The sequence below is a fragment of the Oenanthe melanoleuca genome, chromosome 5 (genome assembly GCF_029582105.1).
Source record: "Oenanthe melanoleuca isolate GR-GAL-2019-014 chromosome 5, OMel1.0, whole genome shotgun sequence".
Lineage (NCBI taxonomy): Eukaryota > Metazoa > Chordata > Aves > Passeriformes > Muscicapidae > Oenanthe > Oenanthe melanoleuca.
Genome location: NC_079339.1, coordinates 46,538,289 through 46,557,836, shown reverse-complemented (window position 1 = coordinate 46,557,836; position 19,548 = coordinate 46,538,289). Strand labels below are relative to the sequence as shown.

General features: G+C 38.4%; 1 protein-coding gene across 1 annotated transcript in view; it reads left to right on the top strand.

Annotated features, from left to right (window-relative positions):
• Positions 1–1,015: 1,015 nt before the first annotated feature.
• DICER1 (dicer 1, ribonuclease III) overlaps positions 1,016–19,548 on the top strand; it is a 61,959-nt gene continuing 43,426 nt past the window's right edge. The window contains exons 1-3 of the mRNA XM_056492462.1: positions 1,016–1,196; positions 17,050–17,115; positions 18,021–18,121. The gene's annotated coding sequence lies outside the window, so the exon portion shown is untranslated. The remainder of the gene's footprint in view (positions 1,197–17,049; positions 17,116–18,020; positions 18,122–19,548) is intronic.

The window sequence follows — 19,548 nt, the reverse complement described above, 5'->3', positions numbered from 1 at the left end:
GGTCATCTTCTTTATTAGGCACCAAGGCCAATCACCATCCAGGCCCTGTGCAAGCACATGCAATCATAGAAGACTCACTGGGTCCCCTGGCTTATCACAAATGTAACTCAAATGTAACCTCTGGCTGTTTTTGGTGGTGGCAAGAAATGTCAACTGTTTAATCTGAGACATTTCAGGGCACTTAAAAAAATATTTAGTAGTAACATCTACTAGATCAACAGAGTGTTGCTGAGATACTGGAGGGAGACCAGTGGTCCAGCCAGGCCACAGTCTGCCTCATGCAGTGACAGGAGATGCTGCCCTGGGAGCCCACATAACCCAACCACCTCCAGCTGTCCTTTCCTCTTTCACCTTCTGGGCCCTGCACCAGCAAGGACTGAAGGCTCCCCAGTGGAAAGTAGCACTTTGCCTGTGGCAGGAAGGTGATTTCTGATGGGAATGGCCACCTACGTGTGGAAAGGCGGGATTTTGTTACATAGTCGTGAAACAGCTCAGCGCTGCTCTCTATCCACATTGCCAAAAGAGATCAATCACCTTTTTCCCTTAGGGTTTGCCGTGCGACAGAACAACCCCATTCCCTCAGATCTGTCTCCACGGCCAGCCTCAGCAGCACACGCACCGAAGGCCGGGCCCTCGGCCCCCTCCCAAGATGGCGGGCGCTGCCCTCGCCTCAGCGCCGCCGCGCGCCCCCCGCCCCAGCGCGCGAGACCCGCCCGCCCGCGGGGCACGGCAGCGCTCCACCGCTCCGGCGGGGGAGGGGCGGGAGCGCGCACGCACGTGAGCGCGGCAGGCTCCCCGGCCGTCGCTGTATCCCGCCCTCCCATTGGCCGCCTCGCGAACCTTTCACCTTTTACCCGGCTGCGGCCGCCAATCGCCTGCTGCCTCTCATAGCGTGCGGGACGCGGAGCGTGCGGACTGCGCAGGGCGGAATTCTCGGAACGGGGTTGCGCCGCGGGCGCTGGGCGGCCCCCGTTGGTACGGACGGGAGGGGCGGGGGCGGCGCTCCGTTTGCGTAGCGCCGGCCGTAGCGCAGGGGCAAGGGAGGGAGGGGGAGGCCGTCCCGGGCCCAGGTGAATGGAGGGACCTGACAGCTGCGGGGACTGAGGCGGCGGCGGCGGGGAAATGGCGGCGGCGGGAGCACAATGAGACGCGGCCTGTAGTAGGGGGAAGCGCCGGGCTGGGTCCGGTCCGAGCAGGTAGGAGATGGCGCGCCGGGAGCTGCATGGCGGCCGAGCGCGGGTGTGCCGCGCCCGCCGGCCGCAGCTCCCGCGGCCCCGGCGCCGCCGCCAGCGGGGTGGGATGGCGGCGGTCAGCCCGGCCCTCCCTCCCGGGGCCCGCCCCAGCGGCCGCCCGCCCGACGGCCGGGCCCCGGATCGGCCCGGGCCGCTCCCCCGGCACGGCGGGCCCGCACGGCTGGGCCGCGCTGCGCTGCGGGCCCGCTCGGCTTTGTCTGCGAGCGGCACCCCGGGCACCGCGCCGAGCCGCCCGGGGGCTCTGCGCCCTCCGCCGTGTCCCGGGAAAGCGGCGGCGGGGAGGAAAGGAGTTTAAACTCGGCACTGATGGTGTTAAAGGCGATACAAGAATGTCCTGGCTCTCTTCTTTGCTTCCTTTCCATCCTTCTGCAGGGTAAATGAAGGCAGCGTGGTTAAGGCAGACCGTGTGCTGTGTGAATATGCGTTGAAAAGTGAAAGGTTAAACCTACATATATTTTTGCACAGGGCTTTGTTGGTTTCGTTAGGTACTATGTAAATAGCCCGCATGGGTAGAAAAGGGGGGTGATACTGATATCTGACCAGGAAAAAAAATGCATATATTTGTGTGCATTGTGCTTAACCAGAAATTAGTGTTTAATAAAAGTGACTCTCAAAGTGAATAGTAAATCTCAGCTAACTGCTAACGGTCCGGAGGGTGTTTGGCACCTCAGATCATCTTTGAGTATTTTTGATGATAAGATTTTGGTCTTCAAGTTATGTGGTGGGCTCAAGTGGTGAAAGTGTGTGGGCTGGAAAATTGTCTTTCGTTTTCTTTCCCTAAACGTGTGATCAAAACAGTTAACTTTGCAGACACTCCGTTTGCCCTGTTTTACTGTGTTTTATGTGTTTACTTTAAATAAGCCACTCTGGATGCTCTGTTGAAATGCTGACTGCATGTGTATGTTCTGTAGGTGGGGGTTGTGCTTGTTTTAGCAAGTTCACACAGATGCTAACTGAAATTAATTTCATACCTATTCTCCCAAGCTCCTCTCTTAAGAGTCTCTTTCTTATTGTCTATCTCTGCATTATGGTCTGTGAGATTTGAAGATGCTACCAGCAGTTTTCAGCTGGAAGGTGGTTTTTTTAAGTATTTAATAGTTGGATTGTTACTTTATTAATTGGTAAGGTTAACAAATATGTATATATTTATTCAGAAATGCTGACCCTGAATTAGCTGTTGCTGTTCTTCAAAGCATATTGATGATACAGTTCTGAGAAAGTGGCAGGCCAGTACTTGGCAGCCACAAAATGATTAATATAAGAATTAACAATTAATTGAGAAGGAAATGGCATCAATATGTCATTGTATAAAGCTGTTGTCAGTCTGTATGTTTAGTATTAAATGCAGTTTAGGTATTTTCTCTTTATCTCTCTTCTACTTCAGAAAGGTTGTATTAGGCTAAGAGATGCTTAGATTGAAAATTGACTGGGACTTTTCACAAGATGAAGGACATAGCAGTGAAGGGATAACAAACATCACAAAGAGAGTAGTGAAGAAAGTAGAATTGGGAAGCGTTGTTTGCTTGTTTCATCTGTTTTTGAAGGATTTCTGTATCCTACAGGCTGAACACAAAATGTGATACTATTTTACACTGTGTGTAACTGAAAGACATGATTCTTCAGTCCATTGGGTATGCCAGAAGTTTACAAGACAGTTGAAACAATTAATTTATAATGAAATTCATGCAAGGCTATAAAAACGAGTATCTTTCCAGTGTTGGCAAACACCAAGGTGGCTGGTCTGTGGGAGGTACTTCTGCCTGCCCTGCAATAATACAGCTCCATTCATGTTCTCCTCTGGTTACTGGTATGGGGAAACCAACCAAGCTGTTTAGTCTTGTACATTGCACTGATGTTTTCCTAGAAGTTAAATTTTCTTTTTTTTTTTTTTTTTTAATACTTTGATCATCTCTAGGATACAAATGGAAAAAAAACTAAAATCTGCATTTCAAAAGCAATTGTATTTTCATGGGGTTTTTTCATGCCATCCATAAATGTTTCTCCTTTCCCACCTCAAAAATGTGCAAAGTACTTTGCCACTTTTTCAGCAAAGTGTACGGATTTGCTTCAGCCCAGGTGCTCAGAGTCTGAGTACCACTGCTTGTCCTGTGTTGGCTTTCAGTATGAGCTGGCTGAATGTGCATTGATCTCTGCTGAATGCAAATTACTGGCAAAACCAAACAGAAACACATGCATTCTTAAAAGAGCAATGAGTTTTTTAGGAAAAATGGATAAAGAGGTGAAATAGTTTGATTTCTCTTTAGATAAGCTCTAGAATATAAGTGAGAGCAAGAGTTCAGGAAGATTTTGAAAAGAATTCTAGGGCTTTAGGGACTGTGAGCATTATAGTAAGTGTTAAGACTACAGACAGGTTTTTTTATTTTGGGGCATAGATTAATCTACTGAATTAGTTTTTGTCTTTTTTGCTTTTATATATTTTCTATATTCTTTACATATTTATTTGTGTCTTTGTAGGCTATTGCTGTATTTGTAGCTAGCATTTTACCTTCTCCATTAGACAGAAAGACACAAGAAATTCCCTGGTGGCTTCAAGCCCTGGGGTCCAAGTTTATATTCTCTGGGAACTGTGGATGAGAATGGTTAGAATGAAACACATTTTCATGAACAAAGTTATTATCCTGGGGGGACTTTCAGGGAGGGGTGGAACCAGGGAGGAATTGCCTCATCACTTATGTCTCTAATTGGGATTTCTTGTCAGTTCTGCTAATTTGCTAAACTTAAAAAAATGGTGTCTGCCTTGTGTTACATGTGTATGTTTGGTGCTTTTCATCCAGTGTGTTATGCACCATAAGGATTTTTATTACCTAACTGTGTCTGGCTCCTGATTTTAGGGCCAGTGAAAAGGCATGGCTATCAGGCAGCAGGTAGAACTTCAGAACATTCTGAGATGGGTTTTTCAGTTGTTCCATAATTCTCTCTGAATATAATAATAATTCTCTCTCTTTTTCCCCTCTCATGTAGGTAGTACAAACTAGGGAGTGTACTGAGAGTGGTAGGTTGTTGGCAGAACAGCAAGGTGCCTCCTGTGTCCTGGTGCCTGACTGTGTAACCAGCCGCTCGCCATCTGTGTCCCATCACCTTGATGTGTTCAAGTAATTTCTTCAGACTGATAGCAGAAGTTTGGTTTTATTTATATATATATATTTAGGAAATGCTACTTTTAAAGAAAATAAAAGTACAATTACAGTGTTGTGTAAAACAGGAACTTCTATAAAATGTGTGCAGTGTACTTTTAGAATGCTATATCCTGAAAGCTAAGAACAGTTGGAGTAGATCAGAAAGCATGATTTTGCTTTACACCTTCCTGAATTTTTTTTTTATCTGTTAGCCTTTTGTAAGTACCATAAGTATTGTGATAAACCAGAAGAGAAGAAATTTGATCCATAGTAAAAACTTAAAGTTAATTTTTAGCTGAAGTTATGGTCTTTGTTGACATTTTGAGTTTTGGTGTTTAAATTGTGTTGATTGGGGATATGGTGTCTTTAGGACTGTTACTAAAGTAAATATTCTGGAAGACTTAATCTAGAGAACAAAGCAGTGCCCACTTTAATGTATGCCATGTTATTATATTAGGTAAACTCTTGGGTTTGGTAGTTCTTGCATGCTTATCTAGTAGCATCATAATTTTTCAAGTTTGTATGCTGAGCAGTATATTTGGAATTCCCTTGTTATTTCTGCTGTGTATTGCAGACTGCATTAGTTAAATCAGTTTTCCATTATATTTGTTGTGTTCAAAATCATATAGTCAAGAAGTAAAGAACTGAAACTTGTGTCAAGGAATTTACTTGTGTTGTTACACAGCTGCAGGTGTTGAAAAGCCATTCTCTGATGGGAAAGAGAATAAAGAGCAGTGTTTTCCACTTTCTTCTGTCATAAATACTCCAAGAGATGTCAGTACTGCTTGTTGTGGCCCTTCCTTTAAGTGCAATACATTTGTCAGTCTGTGATCTGTGTTTTGGTTGGCACTGGTGTTACTACTGAGTTCCATCTTACCAAGACCAAAAGTCAAGAAGTGTTCTCCTTTGATCTTTGCTAATGATAGTAGAAAATCTTGGTTTGCTATACTCAGTACATCTGTAATGTAAGCTGGCATGATCAGTTTCTGCCCATGTCTTAAATATTCTGTTATCCTTTGTAAAGGATTAATTTCTTTGGACTCATTGAATGAGTGTGAGAGATCCTAGAAGCAGCAGGGTGGCTATTGGCTTGAAGGATTGGTTGCTGGAAACAGAGGTGGTCAGTTTGGGACTGTTTTAGCTGGTCTTGGGATTTTTGTTTGTATTAAATATCAGTGTCCTTGTGTTTTTTTCATTTTTGCAGATGCACACACAAGCATAAAAAAAACCCTGACCCCAAATGCATTGTCGAACCAGTGCTTCATTGTTAGTTATTAAAGCCTGATTTCTGGTGCCTGTCTCCTCTTTTGGATTCTAATTCTTGGTAATTTGTCAAGCCATTTCCTCAGCTGAGATGCTACAAAGTAGCTGAGTAGCAGTAAAGGAATTGGTCTTAAATATAGGAATTTAGGAATTTTTTTTAATCTTTTACTTTTGAAAACTGGAGTTCTAGGCCTGCCCACATTGATTGCATAAATCTCTTTTCCTTAGGAAGTGATGTAAATGCATTTTGCTTTTTAAAGTAAATTTGTTTGACTTCGTTGAGATGATTTGGCTGTGCAAGCATGTCTGGGCTGGCTACCTTTGCAATTCATGTTTCTCTTTTGTTTGCAAAGTCTGCTTTGTTTCTGATCTAAACCAAGCTTCTTACAGCTGCCTTTGAACTGTTACTGGTATTTTATGATATTTTTACTCTATATATTCTTGTTCAAGCAGAAATGACTGAAAAAGGCTTAACTATCTAAAGGTGAGGTTGCTGTGTAGTTTGTAGTAAAAACTTCTAGAAGTGATTTGAATTCTAGACAGCATTCAAACCATGGAAGACCTGACTTCTCTCACTAAATTTTGGCAAGTTAACTCAGGTATTTTTATTTTCACGCCCTTTTCTGAGTGTAACTTTTAAGCGCATAAATAAAAGACATTTTCCACGTGTTTATATTCTGCATACTTCAAAACATTTAAATGTATTTAAACTGACTATTAACTGGGGTTTTATGAATTTGTAATAGTAATTAATAGTATTTCTTTATTCAGGATATTAGTGTCTAGGATCAATCTCAAGCAAGACTTTTAATTCTTCACTGAAGCTGTGTATTTCTGTGCAGGCAAATGTGCTTTTGCTTCATGGTCAATGGCTACTAGGTTTTTGTTTTTGGAAGAAGACAAAACATTATAGTGCTTACAATGCAAGCAAAAGCTCTAGTCAGTCAGTTTTTTTATATTGACCTACAACCTTTGCCATCTTTCAACCAAAGTTAAATGCCCATATTGTCAACTTTATATAACAAGTTGTTAAGAAGGGATATGACCTGCTAAAATTTGTTTGGGGGAAAAAAAGAATGCTTCTTTCTCCCCAGCTACTGAAGGTAATTTTTCATGCTTCTTGCTGTCTAACATAGAGCTATCTCAATGACTGCCAGCACTGTAGAAACTAAATTACTATTGGAGATAGATAATGGGTATAAAAAAGTATAGTACTTCTTAAAACAAAAAACCCTCTAACAAGCACACATTTAAACCTCTGTTTCTGCTGTGATTTTTGAGTCCTCAAGAAGATGTGTGTTCTTGTCATTTGTTCTTGCTGCTTATATTTTCCTGTTTCTGTGAGGCAAAATAAGCAGGAAATTGGAATATGAATGTTTTCTACCAGTTTAATGAACAGAGTCAGCATGAGTGGCAGAGACTGTAAGGGAGAAGTGACAGAAGCATGTTACTGCTAGCCAAGGGATTATCTTTGTATCTTTTTCATTATTTCTATAGTTACTGTCAGCAAGGTTTCATAGACTGCCTTACAATTTTTTACAACTTGTAAGAAAAGTATATGAGGAAAGTTCATTGTTTCTAAAGAATATTGAACTCTATCAGCATTGGCCTCAGGAGTTCACTGACACTAAAGAAAGATATCAAGTTGTAAGTGATAGGGCAACAAGAAACTGAATACTTTCAAGGATTATAAATCAAAAAATAAACATATATCCAGGTATTTCCAGAAATGTATACCCAGTATATTCATAGGTTTATATACTGAATAGATCAGTTTATTTGTTTGCTGTGAAATCAATCACAAAGACTCTGAGTTAATGAAATCTTCTGCTACAGGAATGTGGCTGTACTACCTACTGAGCAATTTGAGAGCAAGGAGTTTGAGGCATGATGGGTGATGAAGCTCTGGAGGAGAAGGTGTATAGGTTTTAGTAAAGTAATGGATTTTTATCTTCAAGTATTTAATTGAGAAAAGGTTTGGAAGAATGCCAAAGATATTTATGAGCTCCCTGGGTCTTTGAAAGACATGATCAACTTCCAAGAGATGAGCAATTTTCCCTGTTGTAACCCTTGCATAGTTAATGCTTTGCTAAGGTGAAGTTAAGAAGTTAAACCTGCCTTGATTAATAGCAAGTTGTCTGGAAATACAGGCTGAGTTTTTAGTGACAAAATTAATGCTTCATTAAAATTGTCTGCTGACCAGTTGTTATCTCAGCTGATGAGGGTCTGCAAGGAATTATTGGATGATTTTAGGGTATGTAGTGGCTGGCATAGTGATGAAGCAGCTGCTCATTTCTGGCAGGCATTTGGAGTAGTATGCCACTAATGCATACATTGATAGCTATTAGGAGTTGTTGAAACCTTTTATTGGTTCATCCCATTACTGCAGTCTGCTGCCTCTAGGTGTTTCCTCTGGCACCATTTGAGTAATTTTAGACTACACAGGAAGGAGTTTTGGGTTTGGAATTTTTACTGATCTTAGTGTAACACAGTTCAGCAGCAGTTGGCAATAGAGAAGAGAAGCTGGTGTCTGATTTCAAGTCATATGGTCAAAAACCTGCTGAATCCAATTTCCTTGTTTTCTGTAATGAAGGCATTCAAGTGACTGTCAAAGTGGATGACAACCTCCTCCTCATGCCAGCTCTAATACTCCTCTGCTCCATCTCAGCTGCTTAATTCAGCCTGCTGAGCCAGTAGAAAACTTGCCTAGGTCAAGGGGAAAAAAAAAATCTCTTGTTTATATTGTCCTGAACTATTTTTCCTCCCAGAGTCAGACAAGTGTCAAAGCTGTTAGTGAAGGGAAGGAGCAGTGACAGTGCTTCATTGAGCACTAGGATGTCATCAGTTTGGATCTACAGTCTCATGAAAACTAACCTCAAACTGCTACTTCTCACCAATTAAATGAAATAACTGTAACATGTTTTTCTCAACTTCGTGCTTTCTCACTTACTGTTAATAGCTGTTGTTATAAACAAGTGTGTTATGAAGTAGTTTTATGGGGTTGTGTATAGAAATTGGCTGTGGTAAATTCAGGACAGGAACCAAAATGAGGGGAAAGTTACGCTATGAAAATTAAATAAAAAAAACAGTTGGATTTACAAACACTTCTTAAGCAAGCATTTCTGAAGTTTTATGGTAAGGTGAATTAACTAAGATGCAATTTACTCTGGGTGATTTCTTTCATTGAGTTATGATCTGACTCAGGAGTGGTCATAGATTACTTGGAAACAGTTGTGGAGACAGATTGAGGAGAGAGTAAGAGTGATGCTTTGGGTGAATAATCGTGCCAGTACTAAATGCATGGTTAGCTGTGATCAGGAAGTCTTTATTGTACAGCATTTTGTCTTGCTGCTGAGTGAAAAATGAAAGAAATGTGATAAAATGAAAATAATCTTTCCTGTACTTCGTTCACATCAGAAATCTATTTCTTCTCTGATTGTTTTTGAAAATTTTGACTGTACAACCAGCTACAGATTTTTATATACATATTTGGGAATGCTAAAGTGAAATACCGATCTGGTAAAATGACGGGATGTACAACCTCTGCATATGCTATGTGCTTAATCCTGCTAAAGGAGGAGCAATAAGGTCACTGTTTTTTTTTTGTTTTGTTTTAGTGGTTTGGTGATTTTTTTCATCAGTTTTAGTATGCATTTGAAGTAGCTTGAATTGCAAATTAGAAAATTGCAAGAAAGGTAATTTCTTAAAATCATTAGCTAAGAAAAAATTGGAGACCTATTCAACGTTGAGAAAGCAGTGCTGAGGAAGAAGAGGGAAATCTCCATTGAAAGTTAGGCATGTAATCTGCTTAAGTCATTCTGGAAGTCATCAATTATCTGCCTCTTTAGGCATCTTAATGCATCTGTGTATGCCTACTCAAATAAGCTACTCATTAGCTGATGAAAGCAAATAATTAGTCAATGAAATTGAAAGTCAGTTGTATTTAAATATTTATTCTGAATAATTTAAGCTTTTATTATTATAAATGTAATATATGTTTGCATTAATTGAGTTACAGATTCTTTCCAAATACCCCATAGTATGCAGGGGGAAGTTGTTCTACATAATTCAGTTTAACAATTACTAAGGTAAATGGTGTGATTACTGCAGTGTTGATGACTATGATGCTATTCTCCTAATTAGGCAGATGCCTATGTTGTGGGTCAGCCTAAAAATGATACCAATGGATATAATTTCCTTAGAAATGAGTGGATGCACTCTATAAAAACAATGTAAGTTCCCAGCTAATAGGATAGTTTTGTAATAACCCTAGATGTAAGCTTTTCCAGTATAAATCTGGGATGTTTACCAGTATACATCAAAATGGAGGATGTTAATGTCTCTGATTTAATTTGACTTGCTATAGTGGCATGTTAATTTTTAATTTACTTAAAAATACTTGATGATTCCTTGTTGATAAAATAAATTATTTCATATCTAAAGACTTTTAGTAAGGTTTGTGGGTTTTTTGATTTTTTTTCTTTTTTAAAAATCTAAAATCTCAGCTTTTCTGAATCTTTGATTGCATTCATGTCTTTTTTTGTTTGCTTTTAGAAACTCTCCTTTCCTTTAATTCCATCATAACTAGGTTGAGTTCTTTGTTGCTTGCATGCTCCCAGTGCTTGTTCTGATCCAGCCAGTCTGACTGTGTTCATTACAGCTGCCCTTCACTTCTGTGCATCTTCATGGATGTCTTCAGAGAGTCTGGGTTTGATTGACCTCTGGAGAAACAGTCTGACCTGGTGGCATTGGTCATCTGCAGGGTACTGTGAGAATAAATGAGGGTAAGAAAGTGCTCTTAATCCAGTACTCATCATTAAGTGAAAGAATTGATACGAGTGCAGAGCTGTCCAGACTGGAGGAGTGATAAAGTGATAACTGTGAGAGACTATGTGAATTTGAGTTTTGTTTCCCACATTTCAAATGGCGGAAATATGTTCTACTGCTTATCTTCTTCTTATCTTCTTCTGCTTATGCTTCTTCTGTCCTTTCTAGGTCGTTTCTTGTCAGTCACCAGGAATGTACCTGCCAGGCTGTTACTGTTTTCTTTTGATAGGTCTTAATATATCCAAAGTAGAAGCTGAGCACAGCAGCAGCAGAAAGGGGAGGTAGTCCAGGCTCTGCCAATGCAGCTGCAAGTTAGACTCACGGATTTTGGCTGCATTTTTGTCTGAAAATTGAGAACTACTGTATAAGAAAACCCCTCAGAATTTTTGCTCGTAGTTGCTTGATGTTGGCTGCTTAATGTTGCTGCAATCAAGTTTCTCTACTTCTGGTAGTTAGATGGTACCAGGCATAATAATTGGTGGTTTGGCAACATCGATGCAAACTACAACTAACGTCGTAAGAACAGGATGGAATTCTTTCTTTTGCTTTGTATTTTCTGTTTCTTGATAACCAGGGTTTGTGGAGCTGATAATCCTGAATAAAGCAAGATGTGCTATGTTGTTCTTAGAGAAGTGTCTCTACTCAAACTAGTATGTTTGTATTCTGCTCTGAAAGTGCAGTTCACAACTGACTGAATTACTGGCCTATCTATTAATACTACAGAAGAAAGGAACTCTCTTCAACTGATGGCTGTGGACTAGGGTCATGTACATATGTGTGTCTCTCTTAATGTAATATTGTGCCAGTAATATAAACAGGGTTGGGAATTGAAACAAATATAGGAATATATTAATTCTGAGTTGTGCTTAGCAGAAGAGTTAATTGACAGGTTTAGTACTATATTAACTTAGTTATGTTGTTTCCAGAACCCAACATATTGTCATAAACCCTCAGTTGCACCATTTACAGGGATTTAACTCCTTTAAAATATTTCTCAGGCCTGAGTAGTTTTAGATAATAATATAAAAAATGGAATTGTTTAACAATAATTTAATTTCTCTTTCCTTCTAACTTGCCTCTATAATCATTAAATGAGTATTCAGTAAATGCCGTATCCAGTAAACCACAGCTGCTTTAATATCTGGAACAATTTACATATCTGGGAATGATTTTGCATATATGCAGGAATAGCTCTCCATTCTGAAAAATGAAAGGTAAAAAGGTACCCCTCCTTCATGCCTCCCTGCTTTTTTTTTTTTTTTTTTTTTAAATGATGGTTGTAGCAAAACAGCTTATTGATGCTTTTATTATCATTCAAGGAGAAGGAACAACTTGGATTTTTTTTTTTTTTTTTAGCCCACACAATTAAGAGTATCCATCACTATGTATGTTATGAACAGATCTAATGTGGAAAATTAGACTAATGCTGCACTGGACTGTATTCTATATTTGGCATTAGGGAAAGATACCTATCAATATACACTCAGAATTCTCTTAAGGATACCTATTTTATCTCAATTTATGCTTTTTCATCTTGCATTTGTTCTACTGTGGAAGATTGATGGTTGAATCAGGAATGGGTCTGTTTTCTGATTTGGATCTCTGCACTGCAAGGTTTAGTGGTGCTTAGCTGCAACAGGATTGGAGCTAAGGGATCTTTATGAACTGATTAAACCACCTCCTTGTTAGCAATGAAGTATGTTTGATTTTGTTCCAGCTCTCATGGTTGATCATAATATGAAAAGCTTTCAAAGAAGGGAAGAAAATATAAGGCTTCTCTGTAAATATTTAGACACCTATGATCCCACATATTAAGGAAGAGAAACTGTCCACATCGCATTTTGTGGGTCTTCAGTATTTTATTTTTCAGATTCAGTTGGGATTCCATTTTTACTCCTAAACCTAATCATTTAAGACATCTATTTAAAAAGAAGCTTTAATTGAAGATAAAAACCTTTAGAATTACTTAACCTAAGAGGAAGTCCTGAAATCTGTGTTAATTGTTCCAGTTTTTCTTACTGGTAGTAAAGGACTGATGGTACACAGAACAAGCATGTCTCATTTTGTAGGTGTTATTTACCATTTTAACTTAGATAAGGACTTCAGCTCTTCTGTCACTACCTTTCTGCCAAGTAAATTGTTGAATATTTTTGGTTTGGTTTCAGTCTTGTGTCAGTTGTTCTGGAAGATCAACAGTGCTACAGATAACATGTCATACAAAAATGCTTCATGAAGCTTTAAGCATTGTACTGGTGAAATGTAATATTTATGGTTTCTCACCACTTTTGAACCAGATAGTGTGCTAATGTTTGCTTTATTGGACAATATTGAAAAATAAAGATTGCATTTAAAGATAAAAGTTGTTAATTGATATGAGCTGCTGCAGTCTTATATTGGTTTAACTGTAAAGAATGTGACGGGATGCTCATATTCTAGTCTAAATGTATGTATTTACATAGAGGAAAATAACTATATCTTCTCAACTTTGGAATTAAGTCAGATCATTTTACATTATGCACATTAATTCTGTTCATGTCTTGTGTGAGAGCCCTTCCAATGCTGTTGGTTTGCCACAGAGCATTTTCATAGAATTGGAGAAATCCATATGATTAAGGGAAAAGACCCCTAAAATCCAGCTATCAATGTAAGACTGCCCAGTCCACACAAACCATGTCCATAAGTGCCACATCTACACATTTTGTTAAACACCTCCTGGGATGTTGACTCAACCTGGGTAGAATCTTCACCTTTCCATGTTATTACATATTCCAAAAGAAAAATGGAGACAAACCCAACAACAGGCAAACAAAAAACTAAACCAAAAAAGAACAACACAGTGGGCCTATGGAAATGTCTTGGAAGTTGTTCACATATTTTCATTCAATAAAATAATCAAGTATGTTTTTTGGTTGTGAGGTTTTTTTCTCTCTGCTGGTGCATTCTGGTGGCAGTTGAAGAGCTTTCGATGTCTTCTGAATTTGGGAGGAAAAAAGTTTCTTCTTACAACATATTTTTATGAATTTAATACTGACTTCATCCCAGCTTCTCATAAAAGAGAACTCCAGTAGTGTACCCACAAATTCATTTCAGGGAAAGGCCATGTAAAGGCAGGTAGTGTAACTGGTGAGAAGGCTTTTTTTTTTTTTTTTTTTTAGTATGAAATTAAAACTAGTGTAAAATGTGGAGTAAATAATGTGCTAGCCAACATACAATACGCATTTTAAGGTTGCACTAGAAAGAGTTGGTTTGATTCACCATTCATGATGAATACATTTTTTTTATTTTGTGGGTGGTTTTTTTTGAGAGTAAGGCTAGAACTTGAACACTGGTTCTTGGGTGGTACATAAATTGATACTGCTGACTGCAGAAGATTTCAGCTCTCACTTTAGAATTGATGCAAACTTTAGAACTTGATTTACAATCCAGATGTCTGCTGGCCTTGCATCATCCAATTACTGACTTCAGAGAAAGCCTTTTGTAATGGGAACTCAATTTTGGATGTTGTGGCACAGTGATAACAGTGAACTGTTGAATACCTGTGTTTTGAGAAGCTTGACTTTCAGCCACATGCAGAGAAAGGGTTTATGTAAATAATAGGATTGAAGTCTCTACATGGGGTTGTATTCAGGGGCCAGCTGCTTCTGTTACTTATCCAAAGCAAGAATAATTAATGCTTTGGAACTGTACTTGCCTCACAATTTGCCCCCAAATTGGGGGAGAGAAAAATCCCTGCTCTAATGTCTGCTTAATTGCCTTCCTGTAGAAAGACTTAAATGCCTGAAAAGCTTGAACAGAACCTTTAAATTTACTAAATCACCACAAGTGAATAATTTTGTACCCAAGTAAATGACCAAATGATAAATAGTATCACGTAACTGACCATATCTGTGAATTTGATATTATAGTTACCCATAAATTAGAATCTACACATTGAGCTGCAATTTTTCTATGCAGCAGAAAACCCTCAAATATGTGACATCATTTAATTCTAATTGGTATTAAAACTAATAAATGTATTTCAGAGTGTTTGTATAGTTCAGATTGTTTTTTTGAGAGAGGTGTGAGTCCTCAGTGTAATTTTTTTTCCTTGGCTTCCATGAAGGCTTAGGTCTTTGGATGTGAAAAAGTATTTTGCTTTCAAATTAATCTGAGGCACTAGGGAGTTTGTACTATGGCTTCTGACATAACTTTATTTGTACCATAATAAATGAAAGAAAAATAGTTGAAATATGAAGTTGCTGGAATAACAACAAGAAAAGGATAAGTCCTGTTCTGTAGTCACCTCTTCCCTTGCACATCTGAGACCAGCTGTGATAACAGAGGCAGGATGCCAGCCTGGTTGTACTTTTTCTTCCCAATTATAAGTTCAGTTTTTACCTTACCCCTTAAAGATCATACAGGACTTTGCTCATGCTGGAATTCAGTTGTATTTGCATGAATATTCACTAAATAAATAATGTGATTTTTTAAGAGTCCAGTTGCATAGAACTTACTACAAAATGATGTCATTTTCAAGTTGTTAACAGTTTGAGTAATGATTTAATTGCTTTGGGGGCTAGTTGTTTAATTTCAAATTGTTGAAAAGCAAAAATGTTGATAGTCTTTCAGATTCAGCCTGTTGCTTATAGTGTAACAGCAGGTGTAAATTTAAACTGTAAATTTAAATTGTCCTTTTTCTGACCATCCTTTTTTAATAGCAAGTTAGGTATAATCTGAATTATTATTTTGAAGGACTGAATTGGAAAGCCATAAAACAAAAATAAAACCTGTTGATGTATTCTGTATTCTGTGATATATTTGGATACTTGGTTTTTGCATTAGTAGTGTTTCAGTAGCAAATAGCTGAGATACTTGAAGATCTTGGCTGAGATTTGCAGAAGTAACTTGTGGTTGCTTGCAGATTTCTAGAGCACTGGAGATTTGCAGAAGTGCCTGCTGCCTGCTGTGTCACTTCTTGGATGCTTCTCTTGATGTCTTTGTAGAAACCGGATTTTTTTAATATGTTAGTGCTTGGAGTATTTATTGTGTTTGTGGTGTGTTCCGGAGTTAGACACTCAGAGTGTCTGTCTGCTTATCTTAGAACTCTTGCCTGCTATCTGTTGATAAAATATGTGAATGTTGAGCTCTTAAAAGAAAAGGTGGCATTTAAAAAAAGGAGGAGCCTTGCTGCTTGATAGAAGACATTGAAATTCCTAAAAATTCGGTTTCTAAAATGTCACTACTTTTTCCTTTTTGTGTCTTTTGCTTGTTTTTTTAACAAGATCCTCAGAAGCTTTAGAGCAAGATGAAACGCATTAATTTATTTATTTAAGCGGTGTAAAGCGTTTTCCGGCTGTGGCTGCAGGATGCTGGCGCTGGGCAGCACGGGCAGGTGCCGCGGGAAGCGCCCACCAGCTCTGTCTGAGTGGGAGCAGCAGCGCCATTTAGATGCTAATGCGATGTACCCGCGAGTTTGTGCTAGACCCTGACTGCATCTCAGGAATGTGGCCTGTCTGGTTTGAGGTTGGCATTCAAAGGGCCTGCTGTAATTCCTGCCGGCCAATGATTAAAGCCGAGCTCTCCTGGCTTCAGTGTGCCGAAGGAAGAAGGAAGCGGTTGTGCTGGTGGAGAATTAGAATTACAGTCTTTTTTGGTTCTCCAGCTCTTACCTACGGGTCTCTGTGCTTTGTGTTTGCCATCTGCGATTTGGCAGTGAAGTAAATTTGCTCTGTTAAGCCACACATGCGGCATTAGCTTTACTGGCAAAGGTTGAACCTTTCTTTCTGTTCATGTTTGCTTTTTGCTGGAGTTTCCAAATGCTGCATTGTTCCCTTCAGCTTCTCTTGCAAATATATAGAGAGTGGAGGGTATTTCTGTATTTCTACCGTGGATATGGCAGTTTTCTGTTGTGTTATTGGAATATATATTTTGGTTCACGTTTAGAGTCAATAAATGCATAACCTAGACATAACAGGAACTTGCTATAATAAATCTAAGTTCTGCTTACTACATCTTAGAAGCAATTTGCTGTATTTTGTGCTGAAAATAAAGGACATATTTATGTATGCTGCAAATACAAATTTAAAATGTAGCCCAGGGAATAAATATTTTGTCAGTCTGTTTTTTACATGAATGCAATATCTATCAGATTTTCTGTGCTGTATTCCTTTTGTATTCTTGTAAAACAAAATAATAACTGTTTACTTTGTCTGCTGGAAAAACATACATTCTTTCAGATCTCACTCTTAAATGCGTTGAATAATAATTTTCTTCTGGATTTCCCTACCGTGTTAAGTGAAACATGCATGGAGCACAGGGGAGAAAAGCTGTGAATCTAGTTGGCCTTAGCTGGCAATTACTTTAGCAGAAAAAACAAAACATGCAAATATCTCCTGAGCACTTAAGGGTAATCATTCAGACACTGACTGTCTGCATCGCTAGCCAAAAAGGGGCATATGATAATTAGATTTTGAAGGACCATGTGCTCTTGCTACAGAGCTAAATGTTAAAGTGCAAGAAAGCAGACTACCACATGGCACCGATTTTATTGGCAGTTCATGGTAAAATTCTCTCTCTTTGTTGCCTTTTAGGTTACCTAGGGTGAAACAAAATTACAGGCTTGGAGACTCTGGAAAAGCTCAGCATCAGCGTTTGAGGTAAAAATGAACATACTGAACTAATCTTGGGAGTGTCCTCTTTGTTAACTTTATGGAATTGATTGGAGAGAAATTTTCATCAGGGTTCATTTTGTGTTTAAGTTTTCAGTATTGATTTTAAAAAATTGGAGTTCACAATCTTTTTAGGTCTAGGAAAATTTATACTCTTAGGTGTATATATTGTGCATATTTTTTATTTTATAGCTTTAATAACACTCTAGATCTGCTTAAATATGGTATTTTTGCTTTAACTTGTAGTTCTATGTATATAATGTTTGCTATAAATATGTAATACATATATTTGGCTAATATGTCTAGAAATTCACTGTCATGAATTTCTGTCTTTCTGAATTTTACTTTTATGGTTAAATCACCATCTTAAGTGGTGATCTTACAGTATTTTTTCGTTTACTAAGGAGACTGGTGTTCTCTTTGACAGAAATGGTTGTTGCTTTTTCATGAGTTGACTTTTCAAATTAAAATAGTTTAAAGAAGCTTGAATTCTGATTTTTTTTTAATGTCAAACTCAAAGTGAAAATACTTGTGCCGTTATACAAACCATGGTAAAATTATATCAAACACTCTACTCTTGTATTTCTCATATGAGCCAGTAATTATTGATAGTAACCTGGAAATAGGACTAGGGAAGTATGTGCATATTCAAATTAAATTCTTTCTTAAATCTTTTAAATCTGTTAAATTTTAGTTTCTGATAGTAAACTAAAATAATTCATGTTCAGAGTGAACCTAAATAGTTTGTTTCTGTCAGCAAGCTGTGGTGTAGGCTCAACACATATAAATGTTTATAAGCAAATGAAATACCACAATTAATCTTGCTATTCTATTTCCCTTTTAAAGTAATTTTTATAGCTCATAGGCTTTTGTTCTTGGGGTTTTTTTTTTAGAGTCAAGGCTTGCAAATTATGTGATTAATCTACAAGCTGATATCATGATGTCAAAATGCAGTTCAGGAAGCATAAACACAGAGACTGCGGAAATTAAAACGGTAAGACTGCTTGGTAGTATGGGGAAGCAGGTTTTGATGTATCACTGCACTGTGGTCTCTTATATTTAAAGATGCTTCAGAGCCATGGAGTAGAGTAACTTCCTTTTGTGAGTTTATAGAAATTGACTGGATTTCTTTGGAAAGAAAAATGAAAGTAGCTACTTCATTTTATTCATAGAAATTTAGATGTTTATTATGAAATACTTGCCCTGATACTTCTTAAAAAACTGAATAGATTTCTAATCATATCCAGCTTCATAAGAGGATGTGTGTGTGTTTTTCTTGTGGATTTTGTATTCAAATATGGTTATGTTGGTGAAATATGATCAGTTTAAAAAAAAAAAAAAGTTGACACAAGGGGTTAGAATTAGAATTGAATTCATATGTTGCTCCAGATAGGAGATACAAAGTAAATGGTAAGGAAAAGAAATTACAGGTAAATTAAGATCTTTGTCTCAATAGTATGCTTCAGTTTGAAATATGAGTTCTGCAAAAATAGGGATTCTATCTGATTAAAACTACATAGCAGAAAAATGTGCTTTGTTAACATAGGGAAGACAGAAATGTATTTAGCTCCACTGGTGCTTACCTTGCCTTGCATCTTAGATCCATCATGTCATCTGTGTTAGGGAGGTGAAATGAGTCTGATAGCACCAGTTCTACACTGCTGATTAGGCAACTGCATCATTAGGATTGTTGCACAGGCCTTGTACATACCATTTTTAAAAATGAAAGTTTGTTCCAGAATCTGGCTGCATTCTTTAAAGGAGAAACGTCCCCTTTCTGAATGTTTATTCTGAATGCCTCATGCACTGGTATCACTAGAGATGTGCTACAAAACTGATTTTTGTTTTTACATTTTACTGCTTTATTTGTACATGCCCTGCAGCCTGTGTGTGTTGTGCTGATAAATAGTGGCATAATCCTTTTGCATTTGACTGTTCAGTGTGAAGCAACACAACTCGTGTGTGAATGATGACTTGCTGGCTCTGTTGGTCGAGATGGACTGATTACAGAATGGAAAAGCACAAACTTGGCTTTTGCCCCAAGTCCAGGTTTGGTCATACTGAACACTAAATGAAGGACTTAAGGGGTTTTCTGAGTCTGCTAAGTATTGTGTTGTACTCCATTTCTCTCCTACAAACAGACACTTAGGAGGGGTCTGCCAGGAATTTCACCTGTTAACTGTTACACTCTTTGTAGAAGTGCTTCAGAATGAGCTCATCTGAAGATAGAGCCTCAATTTAACTTTAGTTTTAATAAGCTCTAATGAAACTTTCCCTGGACAGCAGAAAGCAGCCATTGTTGGGCTGGTATTAAAGACCAGTGTTAGACAGGTTCTGTATCACAAAAAGAGAAAAAAATAGAGTTCTTGTAGTTCAAAATGAATGTTCACAAAGAATATTTCCAATTGTGCTAGGGAAACA